Source organism: Notamacropus eugenii, chromosome 3 (assembly GCF_028372415.1).
Source record: "Notamacropus eugenii isolate mMacEug1 chromosome 3, mMacEug1.pri_v2, whole genome shotgun sequence".
NCBI classification, from domain to species: domain Eukaryota; kingdom Metazoa; phylum Chordata; class Mammalia; order Diprotodontia; family Macropodidae; genus Notamacropus; species Notamacropus eugenii.
In genome coordinates, this window is record NC_092874.1 from 229,132,250 (window position 1) to 229,156,796 (window position 24,547).

At 36.7% G+C, this 24,547-nt stretch overlaps 2 pseudogenes; one reads left to right on the forward strand and one right to left on the reverse strand.

Annotated features, from left to right (window-relative positions):
• Positions 1-1,699: 1,699 nt before the first annotated feature.
• LOC140531409 (olfactory receptor 6C2-like) lies at positions 1,700-2,631 on the reverse strand (annotated as a pseudogene).
• Positions 2,632-19,029: 16,398 nt separating this feature from the next.
• On the forward strand, positions 19,030-19,607 carry LOC140531410 (jupiter microtubule associated homolog 2 pseudogene; annotated as a pseudogene).
• Positions 19,608-24,547: the final 4,940 nt, after the last annotated feature.

The window sequence follows — 24,547 nt, forward strand, 5'->3', positions numbered from 1 at the left end:
TTTTCATATTTTTCAAGTTCATCATTGCATTTAAATATTCTGTATTATTTCATTGATTTCATATTTTCTTTTTGTCTTATTTTTAAGGCATGAATCATCAGGGTGAGATTTTCCACCATCTATTCTAAAGTAAAATCTTCCTTTGCCATTCTTATTTCTTTAGCTATTTCACTTTCCATCTCTTGTTTCATTTCTTTAGGTCCTCTTACTACCCTTTTATCTAGGTACTTTTTCCTTTAAAGTTTTAATGAGAATTCAAATGAGATTGTTCTCTTCCTCAAGGTTTATCTCATATATCTCTGTGTTCAAAGTAATATAACTCATATTATTTAGTGTTTTCCATGGTTTTCTCATGTCAGCAACTTCAGTGTCTCAACTGGAATGGGGAGCCTATGTCATGGTCAGGCTATTCTCCTACATTACTGAATGGGATAATTGATAGGTTTTCTCTGGTCCTGAATGTGGTGGCCACTACTAGATCCCATCATCAAAGGACTTCTGAACTGCTCTAGGATTGGCGTCTGCCTGAGTCTTCCCTCTTCCCAGATGATTCTGCTTCATTCTCTAGTTTAAGTTTCACTGTAGGTTTTTCCTACCTACTGTGGGCTTGGAATCACTCTTGCTGCAGAACTTTGGAATTGCCTTGAGTGATCTTTACCTGGAGCATATCTTCTGCCACTGGTCTAGGTTCCCTCCACCTGTTTCCCTGAGGATGCTTTGCCTCAAACTTTTGACCTACCGCAGCTTGCATATTTCTGTATTCCTATAGCATTCTATTGGTCCTTCTTTATAGCCCTGCATTGAGTGGAAGATTCTATGTGAGATTCTCCTTATTTCTCCAGTTAGTGGTGAATTTTTAGTTTTAATTGTGGGTATGGGGGGGCAGGAGTAAGGGGCCTCCCTTAGTCCTGGAATATCATCTTCCCACAGTTAACTTGAGCAGGGACTTGAACCCAGGCCCTTGGACACAAAATCTAATCTATTTCCATTACAATATGTAGTGGTACAGATCAAAGGGATGTTTGAGTCAGGGTTCAATAAAAAGTGACAGTCAGAAATTCAAGGATAATCTATAAACCAAGACTATAGGGAAGGCAGAGTTATAATTCTGACAAAGTTAAATCAAATAAGCATTTGTCAATCCAGTGAGACTGGAAGGATCATAGCTTCTGCTAATTGATTATTTGACTAATTAAATATGCTCTTAACTTTAACATCTGTATGTAGAGGTAGAGTATTATTTCCATTAAATTTCCAGTCCTTCAGGGTATAATATAACAAATATTATATATTCATATATAATATAATAAAGGCAAGAAATCTAGAAAACAGGTTTGAGTATCACTAAAAATAAAGGAATTTAGTATAACATCAAATGGGTGGAAAGGAGTGACTCTAAGGATATTTTTCATTGTGGGAGTCTATGTTTCAGTTAGGAGTTACATTATATATGTTTTGACAGAAATAAGAATACAGGTGGGACTGCACAGATTAGAATGGAGATGGCAGAGAAGAAAGCCTTGACCAATGAACATTTCTGGAGTCTAGTGAAAAGCTCTCTTGACAATATCAGGATGACCAGACTGTAGGGAAATGATAATTACCAAGAGATAGAAAAAGATGGTGTTATTCTGGAGGGTGAATCAAGGTCATTCCTGTTTTTTTTGTACCATTTGGTATCTTATACTAAGGAGACCTTTTACACCTTTGAGAGATATGTGATTCTTTTGATTAAGTCCTTAAAGGCTTGTATGACCTGTTTGTTTCTTAGTGTGTAAATAAAGGGGTTCATCACAGGGGCTACTGAGATCACAAGTACTGATACAACCTTATTCAAAGCAAGCTGTTCCTTCCCAGGAGGCAGACGAAGACGCAGGTGCCATAAGTCATAGACACAACAATCATGTGGGACGAAAAAGGGGAGAAGGCCTTTTTTCTTTGATAAGCAGAAGGAAATCTCAAAATAGTCCTGATGATATATACCTAAGATAGGAGTACTAATACTAAGATGAAGATAAGTAACAACATAGCAAAGATTATAATCATCTTTTCTATGAAAGTTGTATCAGATCATGAGATCTTCAGTAGTGGTGATGCATCACAACCAAAATGGTCAATGGCATTGGAGTCACAGAATTCCAGCTCAAGACCAACACTAAGTGGTGGGAGGATGATTATTAGTCCAGCCACCCAAGAACTCAGAAGGAGCTGATTATAAACGTTGTTGTTCATGATCGTTGTGTAATGCAAGGGCTTGCAGATGGCCACATAGTGATCATAGGATATGGTAGACAAAAGAAAAAGTTCTGTCGAACCCAAGAAAGTGATAAAAAACACTTGAGTGATACATGCATCATACGTCACAGTATTGTCACCAGTGGACATGCTGTATAGATATCTGGGAATACAGGCAGTTGTGAATAATAATTCTAAAAAGGAAAAATTTCTAAGGAAAAAATACATGGGGGTTTTCAGGTGGGGATCCACCAAGGTAAGAGTGATGATGATCAAGTTCCCAGTCACACACACAATGTAGGTAAGAAACAGAAAGACAAAAAGAAATAATTGCAACTGTGGATTATCTGTCAGTCCCTGAATAATGAATATTGTTATCCTTGTATGGTTTTGCATTACACACTTCCAACTTCTGAAGTATCTATATGTAAAAGACAGAAGATTGTACCTGAGATGGAGGGTAGCAAAATCAGTCAAAAATGGAATGTGGATGGAAAAACTTATCAAGGCACTCTTCCATCCATCTTTTTTAAAACAATAAGAAATTCTACAAATTTATGTGATGTAATATGTTAGAAGTATGAAGTTTATGCAGCTTTTGACACCAAATTGTAGTACCTGCTTTTTCAAAGTCTTTTTCCACTCTCATTGTTTTTTTTCAAAATCTGACTTATAAACTACACATTCAACTTAATTCCAATATGAGTTTAACCACTTCCCTGATCAGAATCAGTTAAACACCACATCTGTGGTGTTTATTATGGAAATGTGTACAAAGACATTCAGACTATGCTTTCTACTCCTATATCTTCCTGACTTCTCCATAATCGTTTTCAGTTGCCTCATAACAATACAAGACCCAGCGCTCAGAATCTCTGAGATAAAATCTGTCCAGGGTTCATGATCCAGGAGAATTTTGGTCATATCAGGCAAAAATCCTGTCTCAGTTTCATCTCTTAATGGACTCATCTCTAATCATATAAGGCCTGACTCTAAATTACAGGTGCTTTTCAGAAAATCAAAGAAATCTACATGGGGAAGGGACCTCAGTTGGAACCTAGTCCAAACCTCACTTGAAAGATACACTAAGTATAGATCATCTAGCATCTGCTCAAAGACCTCTTGGTAAATGATATGTACTCCCTCTCAAAACTAGTTGCTCCAGAGCAATAAGCTTTCACCTCCTAAAATTGTTTTTTTACCTGACACCAAGCCTAAAATGGCCTCTTTAAAAATTTTTCTTATTGCTCTCAGTTTTCCCCTATAAAGCTAAACAAAATAAAAACCATGGATTCTCCCCATGATAGCTTTTCAAATATTGAAGATGGCTTTATCATTTTCCTATACCCAATCCATCTCTACCCAGAGTTTTCTCTTTTCCAAGATAAACTTCTTCACTTTCTTCAACCTCCCTTTGACATGGACTCAAGCCTTCTCCCCATCCTAGTTAACTTTTCCCACTGTGATGTCAGTCATCATGAATTCAAACAAAGTCTGCAAGAGGTCTGGAAATGGGAGAGTAGAGAAGGTCTACCATCTCTCTATTCCCAGAAGATCTTCTTGCCACAAACTGCATCGACTTTTGGACTGCCAGAACATCCTGCTGACTCATATAGAACTTACAGTGCCCTAAATACCCCCAAAACTTTTCTCTTTTTCTCTTTTTTCCAGAAACATGCTAACTATGACTTTATCATCTGAACATGAATGTGATTCTTGAAATCAGGTATAAATCATTTTCATCTTATAAAAGTCACCCAGCTATCAATATGTGTTTGCATCCCAACATTATTGCTAAATATTAATAGCTAATAATAATGTTTTTAATAACTCGTATAATTTTCTTAGAAATTAATTCAAACTCACTGGCCTATAATTTGCGACTATTTTCATTTCTCTTTTATGAAAAAATGGAATAACATTGACCATTTAAAGTCCTGTAGGATCTTTTTTACTTTCCACAGTGTTTCAAATGTAACCGACAGGATTACATCTTTCAAGTATTTCAGTATCTAATGCTGTAGTTCATTTTGATCAAGTGACTTGAATTCATTAAGGAGCTTTGAGTGATTTCTCATGATCACTATTACAGTTTCATTATCAAATCTCTCAATCCTTTCATTTCAGTAATTCTTCAGGGTAAAAGTCATCTTCTATTGCAGAAAAAAATGAAGAAATATAAAATTAGGTAGTTCCACTTTCTCTTTCTTATCAGTTGTCACCATCCTATCCACTGCAAGCAGCATTTTCATACCAATTTTGAGCTCTCTCATTCTCCAGTATAGCCAACATTAACAACAATTCCCACTCTTCATTCCCAGTTCCTACAATTAAGTGCCCAACCAAAACATTGCACTGAAGTAGGTCTGTCAAGGTTATCAGTGTCCTTTTAATAGTAAATCCAGTGACCTTTGTTTAATCCTCATCCTTTTTGACCTTTCTGGACACTCTGGACCACCATCTCGTTGTTGTTATATTTGGGTTGTTTGTTACTTGTGTCCAGCTCTTTGTAACCACATTTAGGGTTTTCTTGGCAAAAATGCTGGAGTGGTTTGCCATTACCTTCTGCTCTCTCAGATGAGAAAACCTAGGCAAACAGGGTTAAGTGACTTGCCCAAGATCACACAGTTAGAATGTGTCTGACAACAGATTTGAACTCAGGGAGAACACTCCAGGCTTGACACTCTATACGTTGCACAACTAGGTGCCCCCAGGATAACATACTCCATAAATAATCACCCAGAAGCCTCTGCTTGAAGACTTCTAATGAAAGGAAATCCCCAACTTCTCAAAGCAGTACATTGCACTTTTAGAGACTTATCATTGTCAAGATGTCCCTCCCCCTTGCATCTAATCTGAATTTACCTCTTCATAATTTCTGTCCACTGCTTGTGGTTTTACCCTTTGAACCCCCATGTCCCAAATAGTTCATTTTATTTTCTATCATATGCACTTTAGCATTAACAAACTCTTTGTTAGACAAGTTTTTGTGTAATAATTATTTTGTCTTCTTTTAAAATTGAAAATGTCTCTAATGGAAAGAACCTATTTTCGTACCACAGCCATAAATAGGAAATATGGGGCAACATTAGGGGGAGTAGTTCATCACAAGAAATACTAAAAATCACAAAAACTTTTTTCAAAGCAAGATATTTCATTGTTAAAGGGGGTAAATAGATATGTACACATATATCCATATATACAAATATGCACACATATATACATATATATAATTGTATGTATGTACATATTGTCAAATGTATATATTCATATATGTGTATATGTAGATCTATGTGTGTGCAGTTAATAATGAATGTACATAACTCATAGGGAAATCAAAGTATAGGAGGAAAAATGACAGAGAAGCAGAGAAAACAGTCTATTACAGTCACATTAATGAATCCCCTGGAAGAGGCAAAGAGGGACAGTAAGTTTACAGGTCGATAAAGGGGGCAGGATAGAATCTCAGGAGGGAAATGGTACCATGATGGTGCTGTAGCTCTGAGAAACTTGGGAAAAGAGACAAAAGAGGGAGAGGGGACAAAATAGCAGCAAAAGTACAATCCTGTTTGACAACACTTGGAATATCCATTTAAATATGCCAACCCAGTTTACTAACTTCCTAAATTCCCATGACCTCCATCTTCACTTGTCCTCAGTCACACGAAGTGATAATACCGTCTTCTTTATCCTCTAATTTCTCCTTTCTCACCCCTTAACATATTAAATATCTAATATGTTAATATGTAAGCATATTAAATATGTCTTAACATATTAAATATGGCCTTAAGCCCCTCTAACCCTTACTGCTCTTCCAGTCCACTACCTCTGTTCTAGCCTTCTTTCAGAACCTTGACAGTATGATTGACCAATCCAACCATATATTCACAGTTACTCTTGAATCCTCAGTGATACTTTGCCAAACCTCAGCCCCAGATTATTCCCACAATCTGATTTCCTTCTTATTTACACACTGACGAATGCTCCCAAAGAGAGTCAAATAATCATACTGAGTGGGTTTATTACTACAAATTTATGTTAACTGATTTCAACTGGGACCTCACCAATGCATGGGAATAAAGACATCTTTATTTCTTCCCTGACTATCACACTCTTCACAGTGGCTATTCTCTCTACAGGCTTCTTATATAATCTCTTACTCATTCTGTCTCAGGAGAGAATAATAGAAATTAGAAAATAGAAAAAATAGAAGCCATTCTTCATGAACTCCCCCTTCTTTGCCACACCACACTTCAACATCCTTTCTCATCCTCATCTATGCTTTTCCTTTTTCCAAAGTGTCTGAGTGGGCCTTTTCCTTGTAAAAATTAAACTTTGATTGAAACTTTGATCAATTCCTGCCCCCTCTGTCACTCCATCTATTCCTCTTACCTTCCTTCTCTCCTTACTTTTATGGTCTGCCTGCTAACATGCAGAGGCCCTCCCTATCCTTTAAAAAATACTTTCACTTGACCTTGATATTTCTTCAAGCTATTGTCCTATACCTCTTCTTCTTTTCAAAAACTCCTCAAAAGTCCCTTTCATCTCCTACTCGCTTCTCAGTTGCTATAATCTAGTTTCCAAATCTATCACTTCACCAGAGTGGATCACTCCAAGGCAACTCATGACTTTTTAATACTAAGTCTAATGGCCTTTGCTTCAGTCTTTATCTTTGGTGATTTTTCTGCTCCTCCATACACCGTTAACCCCCATCTCATCCCAGACACTTTCTCCTCCCATGATTTCTGAAGCACACTTCTCTTCTTCCCATATGTCTGAGCAGTCTCCTTTGCTGAATTATCATCCTTTTCCTGTCCACTAAGTGTGGGTACTCCCCAAGGCTCTGTCCTCCTCTTCTTTTTCTTCCATCATCATTCCCCATAAAGTTATGGTCTCTATGCAGATAACTATACATTTAGGCCTAATGTCTACCCTAAATCCTTGAGAAGACTTTCCCTCCATTCACCATGTTAGGACTTCAATACTCCTATTACCTCACTCTTGCTTCCCAGAATCTCCATTGAACTTGTGACTGGTCCGCCTTGTTTTTCCACATCCCTTTTTATTAAATCTCTTACTCAATGTATTTTTCTTCCTTCTAGCAATTTCTCTTAGGAGTTGGTCAATTGATAGATCAATACATACGTACATATATTATATATAATATGTATAATACATACCCACACCCACACACACCCACACCCACACACACCCACACCCACACACACACCCACACACACACACACACACACACACACACACATATATATATGTATATATATATACATATATATATGTATATATATATACATATATATGCCAGTGTTTGAAGATACTCCCATTTCCCCACTCTCAACTTCAGACAAAAGTCAAAGGTCATGTAATTTGTAGAAAAGAAAATGTCAGAAATTGTTGCTAATTTTACATATACATAATAATGTTTGGATTTTTGAGAAAGACACAAGATTCTTAGAACTAAGAAAAATGGTAAGTAAAACTATTTTGAGCTATATAGGATAGGAAGGATATTTTCCACAAAGAATTTTGGATATTGTGTAGTTAATTCCAGGATTCTCTCTTTCTCTACTTGGAGGTGATGACCTGGGTGGGTTCAGTGAAAAGATTTGATGTCATCTTTTAGTTGATGCTACTTATGTCTGTTAAGTCTGTCTATGCAAAGGTCAGAGGACAAAGAATCTAACTCTGAGGAAAGATGTTTTATCAGCTATTTTTTTACAGTTACTAATTAAACATTTTCAGTAAATACTCAAATGTTTCCCATCTGCAGTCAATTTTTCTTCATACTACAAGGGAATAGGATTTCTTGAGAGACCCCAATTAGCTATGTATTTTGCTTGGTAGCCTGTAATATTTCCTACAACAATCCTTAAGTGATATTTCCTGAGCCTGGAGGATTAGGGTTTGTCTCTTCTAGCTAAGATGATTTCTTGGATTTTTTTTTTAAACAGACAAGAGTCTTCCCCATTTCTCTTTGCAATTCCAGCTTACTCCCACTATGTTTTGCCTTTGCTTCTAATCATAGTCTGCTGAACAGAGATAAATGAAATCACAAAACAGTGCTAACTGGGTCCAACACAAATTTAAATGATCTAAACTCCAGTGGGCTATCCTTACAGGTAGGCACATTCTACACCTCTCTTCTATTCACTATCCCATTCATTAGAGATACTTCCAAACCTTCAAGACTTCTACAACTCTATGCTCTCAGCAGAGATTCTTCATCCACATTTTACTGAAAAAACCACCACGAACTCTTCTTTATCTTCTCCACATTTCACATCATTCAGACATCTTCTTTCATCTTATCCTTCTCTCTAAGCTCAGATGAAGAGATTTCCCTTCTCCTTGCTAAGATAGTGTCCTCTGCCTGTGCCCTTGATCCCATCCCCTCCTGAGTTTTATAGCAAACTTCCCCCACTACCATTCCCACATCTTTCCTATTACCTCCAAACACTGCCATATCTCCCCCACGTTAAAAAAACAAAAACCTCATTTGATCCAGACATTTCAGCTAGTTGTCATACCTGTCACTCCTCCCTTTAATGAATAGACTTCTTGAAGAGCAGTCAATAATTAATGCTTCCACTTCCCCTCTTCTTCATTTCTTCTAAACACGTGCCAATCTCACTTTTGACCTCATTGTTCAACTGAAACTGCCCTCTCTAAAGTAATCACCAATCTCTTACTTGCCAAATCTAAGTTTTTCCAATTCCTGATCACCCTTTTTTCAATTTCAATTTCAATCACCATCTTCTTCTAGAAACTCTGCTCTCCCTAGATTTTCACAGCGTTGTTCTCTCCTTGATCTCCTCATCTCTGTCTGATCACTCTCAATATTCTTTGAAGATTCTACATCCATTTTTCATTTCCTAACCATGGATGTCTCCCAAGGCGCATTCATGGCCCCTCTTCTATTTAGCCCTGTTACTAGTTTACTTTACGATTTTATCAACTCCCGTAGGTTCAGTTGTCATCTTTATACAGATGATTGCCAAATCTATATATTAATTCCCAATCTAACTGCTGAGCTGCAATCATATGTCACCAATTACCTCTTGGATTGAATGCCAAATTGAATGCCCTATGAGTATCTCAAACTCAGTATGTCCAAAAAAGAATTCATTATTTTCCATCCAAAAAATCTCCCCTATTCTAATATTCCTATTATTCTTAAGGGTACAATCATTCTCCCAATCCATATAAACCCTCAACTTCATTACTATTCTTGAGTCCTCACTCTCACTCCAATACCTAGTTCATGACTAAATACAATTTCTATGCTTACACCATCTCTCTTAACTATCTCTTCTTCCATTCACACATCCATAACCCTCTTGCCTGGGCCACTATAATAGTCTTTTAACTACTATCCCTGCCTCTGCTACCAAACTGATTTTTCTAAAACATAAATTTTACCAGGTCATTCTCTTCCCTGGTGAGTTCAGGCCACCATCTTACTAGCTTCCATTCTGTGATCCAGCTATGCTGTCTGACTTGTAGTTACTTAGAAATGACTCTCCAATTCCCATCTCTGAGCCTTTGCACTAAGTGTTCTCCATGCCTGGAATGCTCTGCCCCTTCACCTCCACCACTAGATTCCATCAAGACTTAAATCAAATCCCACCTTCTGACGGAGGTTTCTTCTGGTCCCTCCCCCCCATCCTAATGCCTTCTCTTTCCAGATTACCTTCATGTTCTGTTTAAATCATCTATAGAACAAGTGATTTACCTATTTTCTCCCCTGTTAATGATATAAGTTTTTTGAGGGCAGGGACTTTTTTGTTGTTGTTGCTTTTCACTTTCCTTTACATCCTCAGCTTTCAGCACACTGCCTGACAAAATGTCAGCACTAAATAAACACTTGATGAAATTACCGACTGGCATTCAGTTCCTACAAATTCACAAAGAGAAACACACTCAGCATACTTACCTTTCTGGTACTGCTTCATGTCTTAATGGAGTCTAATCTAAGATGTTCTTGGTGTGACTCAAAGCTGAGCAGGAATGTGTTAGTGAATAAATGTATGTGGATTTCTAGAAACACTTTGCCTAGAAACACAGCCACAATCTTCCTTTTACAAATAGGTCTGGGAAATGGACAGGGCTCTTCTAGATTCCCACCTCCTAGAATACCCAAACTCACTGCCCAAGCACTCTCTCCATTTATCAACTAACTCTAAACTCATCTTTGAATCAGAGATTCTGTTACATTGTCAATGTATGAAATATTTACATGTTCTCAAGCAAAAATGACAATAAAGTTGGTTCAGTGAAGAGGTATGAGGTAGAATGTTATGGTGCTTTTTGCTCAGGTATCTTGTCTTGATCATCTTATTCTCTCTTTAGGTTGATCTCTGGCAGAAATAACCCATCCCTCCCCTACTTACCAGTATCATTGCAATGAGAATCTGCAATAGTCACGTTTCATCTTCAATAGGTGATACCAACACTTTGTTGTACCATCTGTCTACTAAGTCTGTCTATGTAATACTGAAGTCAAACGACAAGGAAGGAGATTTTAGAATCTCTGTCTGTATCACAGCAGGTCTGACCAGCCTGGGCAGGGATGCAGTTTTCCCTCCAAATGATATATTAACAACTGTAGATATTTGTTTTATCTGATCAGTCAGCTTTAAGTGCATGGGGATCAATTGAGGATACAAATAATAGGGTCCCTAGAGGCCCAAGTTTGAGAGTCACTAATGAATCTCCATTGTGATCAACTTTGGCAAGACTTTCAATAGACAGCCTTGGGGCCAGTGCCCCCAAAGACTAGAAGATGAAGCAATAGCATTAGGCATAGACTGGATGTACAATAGTAAGAAGCAGATGTTAGATCAAGAGTCTGACAGCTTATTTTTCTTCCCTATGTTGTCCAAGAAAGGATTTCTTAACCTGGTTCCAATGAACCTTCCCTAAAGGTTCCATAGACAGATTTCAGGCACTCCATGAATTTGGATGAGAAAAAAATTTCAGTTTTATCTGATCTCTAACTAAATTTAGAATTTAAGAATGTAGACGACAAAAATATTCTAAAAGTGGCTCCAAAGGCTTCACCAGGCCGCCAAATCTCTCTCTCTCTCTCTCTCACACACACACACACACACACACACACACACACACAAGGTTTAAAAATCCCTCCTCTGAAGGATTTAATCTGAAGTCCAGCAAGAAGTTTATGAGGTTTCCCTGGGGTGTGACAATTGGGAAAGAGGGTAGAAAGATTAATCTCTATGACTCTATTTTCTTTAGGATCTTGATGTTTTCTCCTGCCATCCTCTGTAATATGCAATTCTCTCTCTCATAATTTTTTTTCATGTTCTGAGGTTTTGTCCTGATGCCTTAATAGTAAGGACAGAGATTTATGTGCCCTCTTTTTCCACTGGTTCTCATAAAATTCCTGTTCAGGTGTTGCCCAAGTTGAGCAGATAGTGAATAAATACCACAGAATTAACTGAATATGTTATTACATGTCGCCAACATTCAGATCCCCATGCACCTACAGCTGACTGAACAGATAAAACTGATTCTACCGTGGACTCAGTCAAGTAAGCTGACTTCAGTCACTCCCTAAATGATATCTGCTTCCTTTTTGCACTCTAATAGGGCTATACTACACTTTATAGAAACTACTGGGCGGCAAAACCATTCCAGACAAATATACAACACCTCTACCATCACTGCTTCATGAGTACTCTGTGTCATTCAAGTCTTACAGAAAAGCAATTATAAAATACTGTTTAAAGAAATTTTAAAAATAAGACTGAAGTAATTTGAGGGATATTCAAGTTTGAAGCTGAGTTGTGCCAAGGTGATCTCTTTTTTTGTTTTAAATTTTAATTAATTAATTTATTTAACTTTTAACATTCATTTTAACAAAATTTTGGGTTCCAAATTTTCTCCCCTTTTGTCCCCTCCCCGCCCCAAACACCAAGCATTCTAATTGCCCCTATGACCAATCTGCTCTCTCTTCTATCATCCCTCTCTGCCCTTGTCTCCATCTTCTCTTTTGTCCTGGAGGGCCAGATAACTTTCTATACCCCTTTACCTGTATTTCTTATTTCCTAGTGGCAAGAACATTACTCGACAGTTGTTCCTAAAACTTTGAATTCTCACTTCTTTTCATCCCTCCCTCCCCACCCATTCCCTTTGGGAAGGCAAGCAATTCAATATAGGCCAAATCTGTGTAGTTTTGCAAATGACTTCCAAAATAGTTGTGTTGTATAAGACTAGCTATATTTCCCTCCATCCTATCCTGTCCCCCATTACTTCTATTCTCTTTTGATCCTGTCCCTCCCCATGAGTGTCAACCTCAAATTGCTCCCTCCTCCTCATGTCCTCCCTTCCATCATCCCCCCCACCCTGCTTATCCCCTTATCCCCCACTTTCCTGTATTGTAAGATAGGTTTTCTTATCAAAATGAGTGTGCATTTTATTCCTTCCTTTAGTCGAATGTGATGAGAGTAAACTTCATGTTTTTCTCTCACCTCCCCTCTTTATTCCTCCACTAATAAGTCTTTTGCTTGCCTCTTTTATGAGAGATAATTTGCCCCATTCCATTTCTCCCTTTCTCCTCCCAATATATTTCTCTCTCACTGCTTGATTTCGTTTTTTTAAGATATGATCCCATCCTCTTCAATTCACTCTGTGCACTCTGTCTCTATGTGTGTGTACATGTGTGTGTGTGTGTGTGTGTGTGTGTGTGTGTGTGTGTAATCCCACCCAGTACCCAGATACTGAAAAGTTTCAAGAGTTACAAATATTGTCTTTCTATGTAGGAATGTAAACAGTTGAACTTTAGTAATTCCCTTATGACTTCTCTTTGCTGTTCACCTTTTCATGCTTCTCTTCATTCTTGTGTTTGAAAGTCAAATTTTCTTTTCAGCTCTGGTCTTTTCATCAAGAATGCTTGAAAGTCCTCTATTTCATTGAAAGACCAATTTTTCCCCTGAAGTATTATACTCAGTTTTTCTGGGTAGGTGATTCTTGGTTTTAGTCCTAGTTCCTTTGACTTCTGGAATATCCTATTCCATGCCCTTCAATCCCTTAATGTAGAAGCTGCTAGATCTTGTGTTATCCTGATTGTATTTCCACAATACTTGAATTGTTTCTTTCTAGCTGCTTGCAATATTTTCTCCTTGACCTGGGAACTCTGGAATTTGGCCACAATGTTCCTAGGAGTTTCTCTTTTTGGATCTTTTTCAGGTGGTGATCGGTGGATTCTTTGAATATTTATTTTGCCCTCTGGTTCTAGAATGTCAGGGCAGTTTTCCTTGATCATTTCATGAAAGATGATGTCTAGGCTCTTTTTTTTTTATCATGGCTTTCAGGTAGGCCCATAATTTTTAGATTGTCTCTCCTGGATCTATTTTCCAGGTAATTTGCTTTTTCAGTGGGATATTTCACATTATCTTCCATTTTTTCATTCTTTTGGTTTTGTTTTGTGATTTCTTGGTTTCTCATAAAGTCATTAGCCTCCATCTGTTCCATTCTAATTTTGAAAGAACTATTTTCTTCAGTGAGCTTTTGAATCTCCTTTTCCATTTGACTAATTCTGCTTCTGAAAGCATTCTTCTCCTCATTTGCTTCTTGAACCTCCTTTGCCAATTGAGTTAGCCTGTTTTTCAGGGTGTCATTTTCTTCAGCATTTTTTTTGGGTCTCCTTTAGCAGGGTGCTGATCTGCTGTTCATACTTTGCTTGCATGTCTTTCATTGGTCTTCCCAGTTTTTCCTCCACCTCTCTAACATAATTTTCAAAATTTTCTGAGCTCTTTTTGAGCTTTTCCATGGTCTGATCCCATTGAGTGGGCCCTTTTCTGGGCATTTTCCCAGCCAGTGACTTGACTTCTGAGTATCCTCTCCACACCCACTTGGCCTCCAGATCTGCCCAGCCAGCACTTGGGGTCTGAGATTCAAATGCTGCTTCCCAGCCTCAGGGCTTGGGGTGGTAGCAGGGCTGCTATTCAGTGTGAGATTAAGTTCTGGTGCTCAGGTCAGGGCAGGACAGCCTCTCAGGCTCAGTTCCCTCAGGAGGTTTATGCAGAGACCTTCAACAATGGATCTGGGCTCCTGCCTGCTTGGGGAGCCCAGGTCTGCTCCCTCCTCTGCTCCTGCCTCCCGAAGGGACCTGAGTTATGGAGGCACCCTACACCCCTCTCAACCCACTGAAGAGACCCTCTCACCGACCCTTGTCACCTGTGGGTGGGAGACCCACGAGCTGCTGGAGATTCCGTCCCTGAAGCCTGCTTGGATCCGCTCCTTTCTGCACCGTGCTGCCAAGGCAGGGCTGGGCTCTGCTCCAGGTCTGGGGCATGAGGGACCTTTTGCGAGAGGTTTTCAGGCCCTCTGGAGCAGATATCTCCTCCCCTCTGTTGTTCTGTGGCTTCTGCTGCTCCAGAATTCGCCGGTGGTTCTTTTTTTACAGATATTTTATGGGCAGTGGGTTTGGAGGTAGCGTATGTGCGTCTTTCTACTCCACCATGTTGGCTCCACCCCGTCATGATGTGAATTTAAAAAGGAAAATCATTTAGAAACAACTAAAAAGAGTAATCATTTCATACAAATGAGGTGTAAGAAGAAGAATAGATACAGAGGAATAAGATGGGTGAGGAGGTAGTTCTCGTAGTAGTTCTTGTAACCTACTTTCATTGAGAATAAGTTTAAGAGAGAACAATACATATATATTTAGAAGAGTATAAAAATCTTATAAATTCAGAAGAAATAAAATGGTAGGGGCATAAGGATAGGGGAGAGGACAAGGGAGGGATCTTTAGAGGGAAGATTGAGGGAATAGATAAAAGGGGGTATAGAAGAGTATTTAGATTTGTAGGAATGGGAGATGTGGAGGGATCCTTGGAGGTGGTAGGCAAGCAATAGGAGGGTAAGGTAGTGGGTTCAAGTAAAGTAGAGGAGGCAGAAAGGATAGGAAAAAAGATACATGGACAAACATAAAAATAAGATCAGGAATAAAATACGTTTGGGAAAGTATATACCTATATATGTATATATTCATATGTACATGTATATATCTATAGCTATAGAGGAACATATCTAAACGTTCTTTTAGCCTTCTTGGAAAAGAGAAAAGGAAAAGAAAAAGAACAAAGTAAAAAAAATGTACAGCAGAAAACAAAAGAAAACTTACAAGGAAACAAAGACAAGATTGACGATTGTCAATACATGTATAATTTATCATACAGGATTTCCTGAAATGAAAATTTATTGTTACATATTTTGAATCCTCTTTTATGTTCTTCTATGGCCATGGCCTGCCTTTTTTTTTTCTTTCTGACGTTGTATTTACATTCCAATATTTAAGTTTATGGTATGTTTTTGTCTCTTTTCTCTATTCTGTATTTATGTTCTGGCCTTAGAGTCTAAAATAATTTCTTTTAAAAAAGCCAGTTTTGTGAGCTGTGAATTTGGGGAGATGGACAAAAGGGAAGTATGCATCAAATATTTCTGATGAAGGACCAGTATGCAAAAAAATAAGAAATTAATATAAACACAAAATACTAAAAAAAAAACATTCCCCAATGGATAAATGGTCAAAAGCTATTTATAAAGCATCTCACAACAAGATAAGTACCATCTATTTACAACCCAATGGAAGTTTGCTATAAATCAGTAATAATACAAAAGATGGAAGATGAAACATTTCTGATATTTCAACTCACACCACACAAATTAGTAAAGATGATAAAAATGAAACCAGTCAGTGTTGTCAAAAGTGCTATTGATGGGGTCGCAAATTAGTTCAACCATTCTGTAAAAGCAATTTGGAATTAGCTTTTAATAATCTGCAATGTCCATAGTCTTTGACATAAAAGTCCCAGTGCCGGGCATGTACCATAGAGTCATAAAAGAAAAACAATCATATTCACAATATTCAACAATATTCATAGAAACATTTTTTTTTGTGGTAGAAAACAATGAGAAATCAAGGAAAGATTCACTGACTAGGAAATGGGAATGGGAATTATGGACATGAATGTGATGTAATACCACTATACCATAAGAAATTGTTACTGGAATAATTCAGGGAAACATTGCAAGATTTTTATGAGCTGATGCACAGTGAGGTAAACAGAACCTTTTTTTGATCTGGGAATAACTTGATTAAAGAGTTGTCTAAGGGGAAATCAAAAGTAACATAGCAACCATATAAGTCCAGATAAAGAATCAGGAAAAAAAAAATATCCAAGACGAAGAGACTTCATGAGTAACTGGAAGAAATTTAAAAAAAGAGATACAGAATGGAAAACACAAGGAAGAAAGAATAGTGAGGAAAATGATACTTTAGCGACAATTTAAAACATACCTAGCAATGATCTAGTCAAGATCTTTACTTCCAATATTCTTCACCTTCTTTATTCGTTATTAGTGATATCAAAAAGATTTAATAAATGAGAAATACTAAGTTTAGTAGTATTTACAAAAAAGTGTGACTTATAGAAAATATTCAAATACTCTAAAACAAGGAAACATTATGAGTAGAATTCTCACTCAATTAACTTTTCAGTTAACATTCAGATCTGTTAGCAAAGTCGATAATCTCATGCAGAATTACAAGTGAAATTTATCAATTTAAGTATTGATTTTGCTTCCAAAACTTGTTATTTCTTGGAACAACATTTGTAGGATTTGGACAAAATATGTTTTCACATAAATTTAGTAATATGTATTTGCAAACATAACTCGTCATTAGCAGGAAATCACTCTAGCATGAAACAGTTACAAACACGACAGGTCTGTTAGATTATAATTCCTTTCATCATGATATTAAGGTGATTTTTTTTGTCCAGTCATGTTTTTCTGGAATATCTATGATCTTTAATTTGTCTTTATGCATCCTTCTTTTGAAATTCAGATGTTTTACTTGCATAGTAAGCGTATTTTATTTTAAAATTATCTTTTACTTCTCTTTTTTCAGGTATTCTTTAACTTCTATGTATCTGAATTCCCAATCTATTATTCTGTCTTTTGTTTCTTTGGTGAAATTGCCATTATAGATGTAAGATGTGTTTTCTCTTCTGTCCTTTATTTCTGTAGAACATAAATTCTGCACTCATAATTCTTTTACTTGCCTCAAATGCCATCTCTGACGCATCAACTGTTGAATCATTTTCCTTCATTTTTTAGTATTTATTCTTCGGTACTTAAATTAATTTACTAGGTCTGGAGATCACATTTCCTTCTTTTGTTACTACTTTTCCTTTTTACTTATCTGTTTTTGTTCAAAGTCTTTGAGATTTTTTTTCTTCTGAGAATCTTAAGTACTATCAGTGCCCCCCCCCCCCTTCATTTTCTTTTACCACTTGCTTTTGATTCTTTCCTCTCTGACTTGGGTTTCCTGAAAGATTCACCATTTGACAAAAAACTGCTGGGGAAAGTATACAATATCCTAGGAGAAATTAAGAATAGATCAATATTTCACACAATACACCAAGATAAGTTCTCAGTAGCTTCACACTCTAAATATAAAAGGCTATATCATAAAGAAAGTATTGAAGCAAGTAGAAATTAACTTTTTATTTATGGATATAAGGAGAAGGCAGGATTAAACTAGCAATAACAACGATCAAGCAAGATTAAATAGGCAAACTATTATATGAAATTAATGTTTTGCACCACCAAATATAATGTAGTAAAAAGTATAAAGGAAAGAGAGAACTGAAGGAGAAGAGGATCTTAGCAAAAAGTTTCTTTGATAAGGTCTCAATAAGGAACTGCTTCAAACTTATAAGAATAAGAGCCATTTCCCAATACATGTATGGTCAAAGGACATGAACAGGCAGTTTTCAAATGGAAAAAAAAAATCAAACTACCAATAACCATAAGAAAAAATACACTAAATTCCTAAAAACTAATAGCTTTCTCATTTTAAAAAATTCTGTTTAATAAAGAGTAAAAGATATAGGGGATATTGATTCCTAAAGAATCTTGGAAAACTTCTAATGAAGTCAGAAGTTTCAGCTGATATTATGTACAAGAGAAAACTTGAGAAACAAAACTTGATTTTCCTAAGCCATGATACAAATTGCCAGGGATTTAGTAGAAACAAAGCTGATCCTTTAAAAAAGAGAATAAAATTGGCCACAGGCAATGGAATAGCTCTAAAGGGATTTTGAAAATCAGGTAAAAGAAGTTGAGGAAAAATTGGGAAGAGAGATGAGAGTGATGCAAGAAAATCATAAAAAGCGAGTCAATAGCTTGTTAAAGGAGACTCAAAAAATTGTGAAGAAAATAGCACCTTAAAAAATACACTAGCCTAAGTGGCAAAAGAGATCAAAAAAAGCAATGAGGAGAAGAATGCCTTAAAAAGCAGAATTGTCCAAATGAAAAAGGAGGCCCAAAAGTTCACTGAAGAAAATCATTCCTTAAAAGTTAGAATGGAACAAATAGAAGCTAATGACTTTATTAGAAATCAAGAAATTATAAAACAAAAGAATGAAAGATAGAAGACAATATGAAATATCTCCTCGGAGAAAAAAAACAATTGACCTGAAAAATAGAGCCAGGAGAGGCAATATAAAAATTATCAGACTACTTGAAAGTCATGATCTAGAAAAAGAACCTAAACATAGAGACCTTTCAAGAATTCTTGATGAAAAGACAAGAGCTGAATAGAAAATTTGACTTTCAAATACAAAACGCATGAGAACAGCATTTGTCTTCAGTGTTAGAGGAGCACTGCTGCTGCTACTGCTGGTGCTGTCACAACCAACCACTTTGGCTGCCACAACCATCACTGCTGCCTCAGCCACTGGTGACATGCTGCAGGAGCAGGAGAATGAGGGCAACAAGCCAAGTTCCTTGTTTTCATGGTAATGAAACCCTCTGGAGGAAACTCAAGCAATCTCTTTGGGACTCCAGAATAAGTTATTCTTTCAAGTCGACCAAATAGAATGGCATCTAATATCTTTGGAGCATCTGAGGAACCTCAGACTATACCCAAAAGATCAAATGTTCCAGGAAGCAAAAGAAGTGGTATCTTTAAAGAGCCTACTCCTGTACATGCTCGATATCTCTTGGACACCACTGGTAGGAAAACCAATGACATCTTTGGATCTCCAGTCACCTTTACTGTGCCCTTAGCACAATCAAACAAGCCCAAGAATCATATTGTCTTATGCGAAGGTAAGGACACAAAATTGCAACTCAAAACCACAGGGAATACACAATGTTCAAGAGAAGATGAAAAATGCAACAAACTAAAAGAGAAATGAGCCAAGGAAACTGAGTATAAAGTCAAGATTGACAACTATGAGCCCATATTGGGCCCTAGGTTTTGCTCATACAACAAAGTCCTCAACCCACCAAGTGGCAAATTCAGCATCTCTTTCTACTAACGGAAACTAATATCAGCATCTTCAGACAAGAAACTCTCCTGCTAGGGTATCAAAGTTTATAGTTTCTAATTAGTACAAGTTGTGGTAGGATGGGAAGAGGAGGAGATGATGATTTATGTGAAGATTTTCATGTAGCTTGTTGCTCAAACTTGTCTTCTAGAAACATCTAGGGCTACACAGGATCAGGGGACAGAGAGATTTTCAGGGAATAGAGAAAACAAATCTTACAGAAGCAATGAGGAATTCCCCATGTTTGCATCCAAGAACTAGTTCCAAATATGAGAGAGTCTTTGATGGAGTGAAATAAAATAAGGAAAATAGGAGGATCTTGATGGGCAAATGTACATCTAGCGATGGTCCTGCAGCAGTAGTCATTGAGGCACTCACTACGGGACTAAAAACCCACGTGAAATGATTATTTGAGAGCTGCCCAAGGAGTGTTCCCTATCCTTGTCTGGTAAAGGGATACAATTTGTGTTTTAGAAGGGTAATAGATCATTTAGCTCATAGAGCCCTTATAGAGTGATGATAAAGGATCTTTACCTTTTCTGGGGGCACTACTACTATATAAAAAAAGAGTGTCAAATCTGTTTGTGTCCTTTTAAGTTTGCTTAATGATGAATTGTTCTACAGATAACCTATGAGACTTTTTGACCTGTTTCCCACAAAATCCAGGGAAAGACTCACTAAACTACAACCTGAAAGGGATATTGTACTTGATTAGATCTCCTGCAAGTGCTTATCAGTCAAGACAATTTTCCTTTCCCCTTGTTTGTAGACCTACTCTTAATGGCAGATATTTGTACCCAGATCTTCCAGGGGCACCTGTACCTTCTATCATCTACAAGCCCTTGGCCTGATCTTAGATCAAAAGGCCTACCTTAAATAAGGGAGTAAGTTGGTCTCTTATTTACTAATTTTTAAAATAAAAAATTTTTCCCTGCCATTTACGTAAGCCTTAAATGACTTTGACTGTCTCTGCGGTTCACCAGTGGTGTGAAAATTCTACTTTCACAAACCACATTTCTTTTTCAAAGGGGGCCTTTCTTCCAGTCTTTTGTAAAGACCTTATTAATTTAACTGATTTCTTTCTGATACTTTGGTTATTGATATTTTTCTAAAACATTTTTCTTTTACTGTAATCATTTGATAGGGGAGAAGAGCAAATCTTTAGTTCTTCATTTTGGACAATATTTTAAAGAGATATTTTAATGCTGTTCAAATACCACCTTTACAAATTGCTGATAACTGAACCATTTATGACACCTTAATTACATAGGCACACTAAAGAGTAAGCAGGTATGGAACTGTAAAATATAGTGTTATTTAGTCTGACTGAGGAATATTTCCCTAAATGGATTCAAGGTATATGATTCTATAGTTAAATGTGATTAGAATAGCCTCAAGAAAATTATAGTCTATTAACTCCACTTGAAGAACTCATATTTTATCCACTGATTTTAGATATAGTTAACTTCCATATCTACTGCTTCTAATTTCACTGAGCAGAATATTGTGCAGATTCCCCCAAATGAGTATTCATTTATACAAGAGAAATTCCTGCTTACTCTTTACAATGCAAGTAGAGAAGATGAGGTTTCATGATGGTAGGTTTCATAATGGTAACTACAACGTGAGCCCAAAAATTTGGAAATATTGTTCTACTTAGAATATTTAGCAAACTAACACCTTGTATTAATATGCACCCATTGTCCTTAATATTTAAATGCCAGTAGGAAATTTCTGCTAAACACTTTTTATTTGGCAAATTAAGGGGAACTGGCATATGGGATTAGTTAGAAAAAGATTTTACCTCTTGAGAATTCTCTGATGATTTTGGAAATTGCTTTATAGTCAAGATAAGCCTGCTGTTTCCTATGAGCCTGTGAAGTACAGATGATAACCAATTTAAAAAATGGGCTGTGTTGTAAGATTTTGAAAGTCAACTGTTTGAAACTAGAAAATCATTTTTATATAGAAACAATGTTGTAAATGGTAAATTCTTAGGCTAGATGACAGAAGTCTACTTTACCCAGTATGCAAATAAGCTACGAAACCTAATCACCATTTATAACAGTGTGTCTATGACGATACACATTTTGGATGTTAGCTTACGGTGCCAGAAACATACCTTATTAGCCAAATCTCTGGCAATGATAATTCCATTTTTCTACCTAAATTCTGAAGCTCCAAGCCACTAGTGGTGATTCCTGGAACAATTAATTCCTTTGATATTCTAAATCTTTTGTTCTTCTAGATGAATTTTTACATTATTTTTTCTAGCTCTAGAAAATAATTTTCTGGCAGCTTGATTGGCACAGTGCTAAATAGGTTAAATTAATTTAAGTAGAATAGTCATTTTTATTATGTTAGCTCAGCCTATCCATGAGAAACTGATGCTTTTCCAGTTACTTAGATGTGACTTTATTTGCGCTTTGTAATTATGTTCATATAGTCCCTGGGTTTGTTTTGGCAGGCAGACTCCCCAAAATTTTCTAGTGTCTACTGTAACTTTACAAGAGATTTCTCTTTCTATCTCATGCTGTTGAGCTTTGTTAGTAATATACAGAAATGCAGATGATTTATGTGGGCTTTTTTTGTAACCTGCAATTTTGGCAAAGTTGTTTATTATTTCAAGGAGTTTTCTACTTGATTGTCTAAAATTAGCTAAGTATATCATCATATCATCTGCAAAGAGTGATAACTTAGTTTCTTCTTTGCTTATTTTAATTGCTTCATTTTTTCCTTCTTATTGCTAAAGGTAACATTTCCAGAACCATATTAAACAACAGTTGTGATTACAGACATCCTTGCTTCACACTTGATGTTATTGGAAATGCATCTAGCTTGCCCCCATTACATATGATTAGTGGTGGTTTTAGGAAAATACTACTTATTATTTTAAGAAAGTTTCCATTTATTTCTATGCTCCCCAGTATCTTCTTTTTTTAAAAAAAAAATATTTATTTATTTTAAGTTTTCAACATTCATTTTCACAAAATTTTGAGTTCCAAATTTTCTCCCCATCTCTCCCCTCCACCCACTCCAAAACGCCTTGCATTCTGATTGCACTTTTCACCAATGTGCCCTTCCTGCTAACACCCCTCCCTTCCCTTATCCTCATCTTCTCTCTTGTCCTGTAGGGCAAGATAAATTTTTATACCCCATTACCCATATTTCTTATTTCCCAGTTGTACTCAAAAACAATTCTCAACATTTTCTCCTAAAACTTTGAATTCCAACTTATCTTCCTTCCTCCCTTCCCACTCATCCACACAGAGAAGGCAAGTAATTGAATATAGGCTATATATGTGTAGTCTTGCAAATAACTTCCATAATAGTTATGTTGTGTAAGACTAACTTCATTTCCCTCCATCCTATCCTGCCCCTCATTTCTTCTATTCTCTTTTGACCTTGTCCTTGAGTGTTTGTTTCTAATTGCTCCCTCCTCCCATTTGTCTTTCCTTCCATCATCTCCCCCACCCTGCTTATCCCCTTCTCCCCCAGTTTCCTGTAGTGTAAGATAGATTTTCATAACAAGTTGAGTGTGCGTGTTATTCCTTCCTTGAGCCAAATGGGATGAGAGTAAGCTTCACTTTTTTCCTCTCACCTCCCCACTTTTGTCCTTCATTGAAAAAGCTTTTTCTTGACTCTTTTATGAGAGATAATTTGCTCCATTTCTCCTCCCAATATGTTCTTCTCTCACTGCTTAATTTTATTTTTTTAGGTATGATGCCTTCCTATTCAACTCACCCTGTCCTCTCTGTCTCTCTCCCTCCCTCCGTGTGTGCGTGTGTGTGTATTCCCTCCAAATAACCAGAGAGTGAGAATAGTTTCAAGAGTTAAAAATATTATCTTTCCATGTAGGAATGTGAACAGTTCAAATTTAGTAAGTCCCTTATGACTTTTCTTTGCTGTTCACCTTTTCATGCTTCTCTTCATTCTTGTGTTTGAAAGTCAAATTTTCTTTTCAGCTCTGGTCTTTTCATGAAGAATGCTTGAATGTCCCCAATTTCATTGAAAGACCATTTTTTCCCCTGAAGTATTATACTCAGTTTTGCTGGGTAGGTGATTCTTGGTTTTAGTCCTAGTTCCTTTGACTTCTGGAATATCGTATTCCATGCTCTTCGATCCCTTAATGTAGAAGCTGCTAGATCTTGTGTTATCCTGACTGCATTTCCGTAATACTTGAATTGTTTCTTTCTGCCTACTTGCAATATTCCTAGGAGTTTCTCTTTTCAGATCTCTTACAGTAGGTAATAGGTGGATTCTTTCAACATTTATTTTGCCCTCTGATTCTAGAATATGAGGGCAGTTTTTCTTGATAACTTCATAGAAGATGATGTCTAGGCTCTTTTTTTGATCATGGCTTTCAGGTAGGCCCATAATTTTTAAATTGTCTCTCCTGGATCTATTTTCCAGGTCATTTGCTTTTTCAGTGGGATATTTCACATTATCTTCCACTTTTTCATTGTTTTGGTTTTGTTCTGTAATTTCTTGGTTTCTCATAATGTCATTCACTTTCATCTGTTCCATTCTAATTTTTAAAGAACTATTTTCTTCAGTGAGCTTTTGAACCTCCTTTTCCAATTCGCTAATTCTGCTCTTTAAATCATTCTTCTTCTCTTTGACTTTTTGAACCTCTTTCGCCAATTAAGTTAGCCTGTTTTTAAAGGTGTTATGTTCTTCAGCATTTTGGGGAATCTCCTTTAGCAAGGCATTGACTTGCTTTTCATGATTTTCTTGCATCGCTCTCATTTCTCTTCCCAATTTTTCCTTCACCTCTTTTACTTGATTTTCAAAGTTCTTTTTGAGTTCTTCCATGGCCTGGGATCATTGTATATTTATTTTGGAGGTTTGGGATGCAGAAGTCTTGATTTTTATTCTTTCCCTGATAGTAAACATTGTTCTTCCTCAACCAAAGGATGGGACAGAATGCC